Source organism: Lynx rufus, unplaced genomic scaffold (genome assembly GCF_022079265.1).
Source record: "Lynx rufus isolate CCGP_SWC_20201006 ecotype Redwood Valley unplaced genomic scaffold, mLynRuf1.p SCAF_3, whole genome shotgun sequence".
NCBI lineage: Eukaryota > Metazoa > Chordata > Mammalia > Carnivora > Felidae > Lynx > Lynx rufus.
Window position 1 is genome coordinate 97,286,340 of NW_025814845.1, and position 7,307 is coordinate 97,293,646.

The 7,307-nt window shown below is 37.2% G+C and overlaps 1 long non-coding RNA gene across 1 annotated transcript; it reads right to left on the bottom strand.

Annotated features, from left to right (window-relative positions):
• Positions 1 to 335: 335 nt before the first annotated feature.
• LOC124520350 (uncharacterized) lies at positions 336 to 7,201 on the bottom strand. The gene is made up of 3 exons (XR_006964307.1): positions 7,085 to 7,201; positions 1,983 to 2,087; positions 336 to 375 (listed from the first exon to the last, which is right to left on the bottom strand). It is a non-coding gene; the product is annotated as an uncharacterized LOC124520350 (long non-coding RNA).
• Positions 7,202 to 7,307: the final 106 nt, after the last annotated feature.

Consider the following 7,307-nt stretch of genomic DNA (forward strand, 5'->3'; position numbering starts at 1 on the left):
TGCACTCCTTTATAATACGAAACAGATTTAGCATGTTAGCCATAATTTGCTTTCAATACCTTCATTAGGATTGCCTTTTAATATTCATTTGAAACAATTCTTTGCAATTCAGAAATTTAATTCTAAATATTATAAAAACTACAGTATTTGCATTGGCTACAAAAATATGTCACATGCTTTAAAGAATGTATACCATTGAGGCGCCTGGGTGGCGCAGTCGGTTAAGCGTCCGACTTCAGCCAGGTCACGATCTCGCGGTCCGTGAGTTCGAGCCCCGCGTCAGGCTCTGGGTTGATGGCTCAGAGCCTGGAGCCTGTTTCCGATTCTGTGTCTCCCTCTCTCTCTGCCCCTCCCCCGTTCATGCTCTGTCTCTCTCTGTCCCAAAAATAAATAAACGTTGAAAAATAAATAAATAAATAAAGAATGTATACCACTAAATCTATTTTTACGGTAGTTTAGTATAAAGTTACAAAAATAATTTTTAGTATTTTTCTAATCCAAATTTCTACACTAGTACCTTTCTTTATAATAATAATTTTTTTAACATTTATTTATTATTGAAAGACAGAGAGACACAGAGCGTGAGCAGGGGAGGGGTAGAGAAAGGGGGAGACACAGAATCTGAAGCAGGCTCCAGGTTCTGAGCTGTCCGCACAGAGCCCGACGTGGGGCTTGAACTCACAAACTGCAAGATCATGACCTGAGCCAAAGTCGGTCGCTCAACCAACTGAGCCACCCAGGCGCCCCAATAATTTTCTTTAATGGTATAAAGTTCAATAGTACTTTGTAAATTCTGAGAAGAGATCTTCTACCTTTTCTTTTTTTAGTTATAAAATAATAGAAATATCTTAAATCCCAAATAGATCATGAAAAATATAATCAGTATTTCATATGATATACCATTAATCTCTCTTTATATGTGGGTATTATTTTTGATTCATCACAGAGTACACTTTCTTTTTCTAATTGTTTTTACCATTTCAAATTCTGGAGGGAGAGAATACTCAATTTCAAAGTAAGAATTAAGTTGTAAAAACAAACAAATTAAAAACAGCATAAGGCTATTAATTTGAATGAGCTACATCATAAAATTTCATATTCTTTTAAAAACCACAGAATAAGAATATGATGTGTTTGTTTCATAAACAATTTCATCTATGTAAATAATTTTATAGTAATCTTCTTAGAGAAAAACTGTACATGCTCTTATATATATTTCACTTAGACAAGTTTTTAACTCAACATTTTCTATAATACTAACAGATACAGCGACCTATTAAAGAAAATAAATTATAAAAGAGATAAATTAGGAAAAAACTAATTACAAAGGGATATTTACTTACTTAGTCTTCTGTCTCACAGATCTTTAAAATAGTTGTAATTTTAGTGTATTTAAATAAGAATTGATTTACAGGAAATGTTTCAGAAAATGTGCACAAATAATAAAAACTTTTATAGAAAGTAGTGTTCTATATGCATTCCTTCCTAATTATAAGTAGTTTTAAAGCCTCTTTCTTTTCTTGATACTTTAAATGCTTTAAAATGTAATGAGCATTAAAAAAAACCTATTGCAATACTATGTAGAGTGAATTAAAAAGAATTTCTAGGATTAGTCCACTTGTTGGAAGAGCATTCCCCTTCATTTGGATTTTGTTGTATTTACCTCTGATACAGTTATTTTGGTCACAGCAATAAATAAAGTATAATTGGTATCAAAGATATATATGCAACACTGTCAAAACTCTGAGTCTTTCCTTTATCTTGTCTTTTTCCCTTTTCCATTAATCAATTTAGAGAAAAAGAAATATTTTCCACATTTTACCTTTTGGTTTGCTCTTTACTTGCCTATTTTTGTCTTTTAGTATCTAATGGATACAATTTATGACTGCCTTCCTTTCCCCTTCTCATACAACATTAGCTTATGCTCTACAGTTCTATGTTGTTATTTTTCTAAGTTTCTCCTAGTTGTCATGGGGAATTACCTTGATGCAACGGTGGCCTCCAAGTACACTGCAAGCCAAGCTATCCCAGGGGTCACAGAACAGACAGGCTCAAAGACCAAATGGAGATTCTCAAATCACGCATCCCTTTAAAGCAAAGAGGAAAGAGATGGGGTAAGTTACCACACTTAGGTTGCAAGTGGGAAGGACTACACTCCATGAATCCCAAGTTATGCAATGTTTATATGTGTACGCTCTCCCTGTGTGTGTGTGCATGCATGCTATATCAGCCTTCCTCACTGATGAGCTGGGGACAGACTGACATTTAGGCAGGGAGGTCAACAGAGAGAAGGTGCGTGGGGCCAGTGATAGACACTTGTTCTGTAGAGAAGCAGTGACAAATATTCTTGTCCATAGCTGCAGTCTGCCAGTTAGCCTGCCAACAGTTATAGGTATCATTAGCAATTCTTAGGCAGAGTACATTTGGGTCCAGAATATAACCATGGATGGACCACATAAGGGTAACACTGATGAGGGACAGAAGCAGAAAAATGTTCACCTTTAGCCCAGATGGCTAACCTATAGCCTGCATAATTTCGATAAGGATCAAATACATGCTGGTTGATACATCCTTAAAGAGTCTCATGACTACCTGTAAATCTTACCCATAGTTAATATTGAACTGAATGATAAGTACCACAGAAATCTTGCAAGAGCAATTTTATGATTCAAAATTTGAAGACATTTTATGATACAATATGCTCTGCACGTGCCCCCACCCTTTGAGCACTAAGCATATAACCACCAGCTTCATATAGCAAAAATGCAGCTCTTTCTGCCCACAGGTCCTATCCCAAAGCTACTTAGAGACTGTAAAACATCTTAAAAATTCTTTCTGGACCATCATGCTCAACGATCCTACAACAACATGGCTGTCAGCCTAGAGATGGCATGATCATAATTTGGTCTTTCCATCCCTTTCTATCTATAAATAACACTTTTGCTTGTTCCATCATATAGTCTTTTAGTCTATCTAGCTTTACATCTATCAGTTACTTAATATCTATTTTTAGCACATCTTATGAATCCTGCCTATGTCTCACGACTACTTGCTTATTATCTATACTTACCACATCCTATGGGATTCATCCATTCCATTCTGTGCTCTCTAGCAGAACTGATTTTCTCCAATAACACAGCAAATTAACATTACAATAACCAAAATTTAAGTAGTTTTCTTCATCTATTCAGTGAAATGTATTGACATTATAAAGTCTGTATTATTTTTACTCTTTTCACCTTGCCTTTTCTCACTTTCCTGTCAGTTTTGGTCATTTTGACCAAACAATTGGGTGTTTTGTGCAAATTCCCCAAATAAACCAAGCTTATTCAATTCTCCATACATTTCCATTTGATAATGACATATAGTTTCTGAAATGTATCTCTTCTTACTTTATACTCCAGGAAATCAATGCTTTAAGATGTTTTTATGTAATCACAATACTCTTTAAAAAATCTATTGACAAGTGATAAGAAAAACAATCTTCACTCCTGTTTCTTACGTAGTCCATGTATTTGACAAACAAGGCTTGTAAAATATTCTCTTGTGCCACAGATGCACTGGATCTTAGCAACTGAGCACAAAAAAATACACAGACTTGGAAAGTTTCTGCACCTAATGGCAATAAATGAATTTCCAACAATGATGTAGACACAGAATGCTAACTGGCAGTCTCCTATCCCTCCCTAACACAGCTACTCACAACCAATCTATCCAACAAAGCTCAGGTAAGTTAGAGAGAGTTAGCCCTAATCAACAGGTTCATCAATAAGCATCTATTGAGTGTGTTCTTTACAAGGCACCGGGAGAAAGCAGAAGTTATCACCAGATTCTGACATTCATTTTACCGTTAGTGCTTTTCTAAGAAGTTCTACTTACCAAATATTGTAGTTTTTAAAAAGTCATTTTGGAGCCTCTCTCTTTAATTTAGGAGAATTTTTCTCTTATTCAATTATAAATTCATAAAAAGGACAAGAAAGAGGCATGTTTGGGGAAAAAAGACAAAACTTTAATATGCCTGAAAGACTGGGTTCATACAGGAGAACAGAATGAAGCTGGGCAGGGTGGCAGAGGATTGCTTAGCATGTAATGCCAAGTGGTTTAGATTTTGAACCCCTTGAACCTAAACCTGTGCTGTCCAATATGGTAGTCATAGTCAAATATGATTAATTAAACTTAGTCAAAATCAAATAAAAAGTCAGTACCTTGGGTAAACTAGCCAGGTTTAAATGCTCAGTGAATACATATGGCTAGCAGCAACTAAATTGGTTATGAGGTCAAATGATTAATTAAACTTAGTCAAAATCAAATAAAAAGTCAATATCTTGAGTACACTAGCTAGTGTATGAATGCTCAGTGGATGAATATGGCTAGTAGCAACTAAATTGGTTATGAGGTAGCACATTTCTATTATTATAGAAAGTTCTATTGGACAAGTGCTGCCCTAGACATTGAGGAAACATGTAAAAATTTTGAGCAGAGTTGGAAATGATAAAATCATAGTTTTCCAAAAATCTCTGGGAAGAATTTGATAAACTGGAAAATGGTAGGGCAATTAGGATATGAACCAGGACACATATTATTCATAGGTTGTGGTTGACTATTATGTGTGTTGGTGTTAGGGCTGGCGTCAGGGAAAATGCTACAGTCACAGAGTAGATATGGAGGGTAAAGGAGAGGCACAGTGCTTCTTATTAGGGAAAATGGGTGGAGATATGTATACAAACATACATATATATATATATATATATATTTTTTTTTTTTTTTTGAGAGTACAGGGGTGGATGATGAATTTAGGCTATATCCCTGTGAAGTTTGAGATTGTGAAGGACATTCTAGTAAGATATACAATAGGACGTTGGATATACAGGTTTTGAAGACTCATTCTCAAGGAGTTTAGGAGGATATACATAAATTGTTACATCGATTTCTCATTACTTCCTTAAAATAAGTATCTAGAAGTAATTTTTTTTCAAAAAGTATAAATTATATGTGGAGACTTTCCAACTTTCTTCTTCCTCCTTTCCCCACAACACACACTCCCTGGAGACCTTTAGGTTGCCGTGATGAACAGATATTACTGATAGGCATGTACAGTAGAGCTGACGTGGTCTGGAGTTTTAAAGTTCATTGGTAGGGAGAAAGATTTCAGAGTCATATCCCTTTATTTGTAAAAACTACAACAATCCTCCACTGGATTCCAACGGCTGTGTAAATATTATAACGTAGAACATATTTGCATCTTTACAAGTCTGAGTGCCAGGCAAGAATACAGAAATCATTTTTAAAATTCTAAACAGACAGCATTTGCTATGGGGAAGCGTTAACATGGGAGCTGAAGGCTAGAAGAGCAAAAAGGGGAAAGTGAGATTAAATTAGAAATTCTTAACTGCTTGCAAGTGGCTACCACTTCTAAAGCTGGTAGAACAGAGGTTGGGGGTGGTGTTATCAAAGTAGAGAGCAAACTCAGCGATGGGGATGCCACATGAGGATGGGAAAAGGGAAGACAGACCCACCAAGGAGGGGCTGCTACAATTGGCTCTGGGACTTTTTAAGGGCACAGATATTCCCCTGGAGACCAGAAGCAGAGAGTGAGAGGAAATGAAGAATAACAGCTTTCCGTGTTCCACCTTTTGCTTTTCTGCCTATGCTTCCTCTTGGAAGAATCTTACAGAAAGCCATTTGACAAGGCTGAGAAATGTAGTTTGCAGACTCACACTCAGGTCAACTATGATCACAGAGCAGAGTTTAGGTGCATATGGGGCTCAAGGACCACAGGCAAATGACCTACACTGCACTTTACCAGAAAAAAAATAGTAAATTCTACAAAAACAAACAAACAAACAAACAGCAACAACAACAAAACAGACTTATTTGGTTTCTAGTCTTTGATAGACTTTATAGACTCTAGGGTCTATCACGGTTAAGTGCAACTTAAAATGCTCAGTAAATATGGATAAATATTTGAATGAACAGATGCCTATTCCTATCCTGTTAAATAATTCAAATCAGTACTCAAATGATTGGCAGGAGATGCAACTGATTTTAAAGAAACACTTTAATTCATATGTACAAATTAGTACTGTCTTTTAAAGTACTGGCCACTTGAAAGTTAATATACTTTCAAACAGTGTTGCTATTACCCAAGGGATTTTTCAGAACACGTCTGAAATTGCCATTCAGAGCTAGTTCTTGAGAAACACAGGATAATTAGTAGAATCTAGTCCTGCCCACTTTTGGCCTCGTCTGAGTCACCTGGTTCTAATCTGGAGGATTTAATAAATTTCCAAAAGAAAACTCACTCTCACAGAATAAAGACTTGTTACTAATGGTGGTAAGTACTTGCCACCATTTCCAATTAAACTTGAGGCAACATGATGTCTTAGTCTACTTCTGCTGCTTTGAATTTGGAATAAGACGACAAATGTGGTGAATAATAATAGTAATAATTTAAGACTTTGGCCTTTGTTGCCGTTCTACGGAGAATCCCCACTGAGCCCTGCCCACCCTCACCCTCCCTAATTCCAGTAGGGTGTTTTATATCCCAGGGTTATTTCCAGCTAAGACAAATGTATAAGCACAAAAGTGGTCCCCTAGTCTCTGACGTCTAGGACATGAACCAAGACCACATTTTACTATGCTCCACCTACTTCCCTAAAGGGAAGAAACCATATAGTTTTCCATACGCCGTATCCATACGGCATTATGATGAAATAGGAAACTTCTCAAGAGCTAGTGAGGTAAGGATCACAGGTGGTTCCCAGCTTGAAGGGAAACATAAGTAATAATAAAAATCTTAAAACATCTCCATGGTGCTACGTGCCAGGCCCTTTTTATTCTTTCAATCTTCACAGTTTTGTGAGATAGGCATTTATTATTCCCATTTGGCAAATTACAAAGCTGGGACTCAGGAGGCGATTAACTAGACAAGGCTATTCTCCTAGTAAAGGATCGTCCAGGGTTCAAACTTCGCACTCTGCTTCGAGTTTGTGCTTCCAGTGAAAAACTGCTTATCTGGCAATTTTTAAACCGTTAGTACTGGCAACTGGAGAATGGAAAAAAGAATTAACGAAACGCCCCACACCTCGTAAACAGTGCTGATACACCACAGAAGAGAACGCAAGCGAGAGGTGGGCTGATGGGCCCACACGGTACCACCTCAGAGAGACGCGTTGCTTAACCTCCGAGTGCCTTCCGAGACTCCGCCGCCGCCACAACATCCCTCATTGGGCCCCTTCCTGGCTGCGCCAAGTCGCGGGCGTCCAGAAAGAGGTGGGACTTCCGGCTAAGTCGAGCCAATCCTGGCC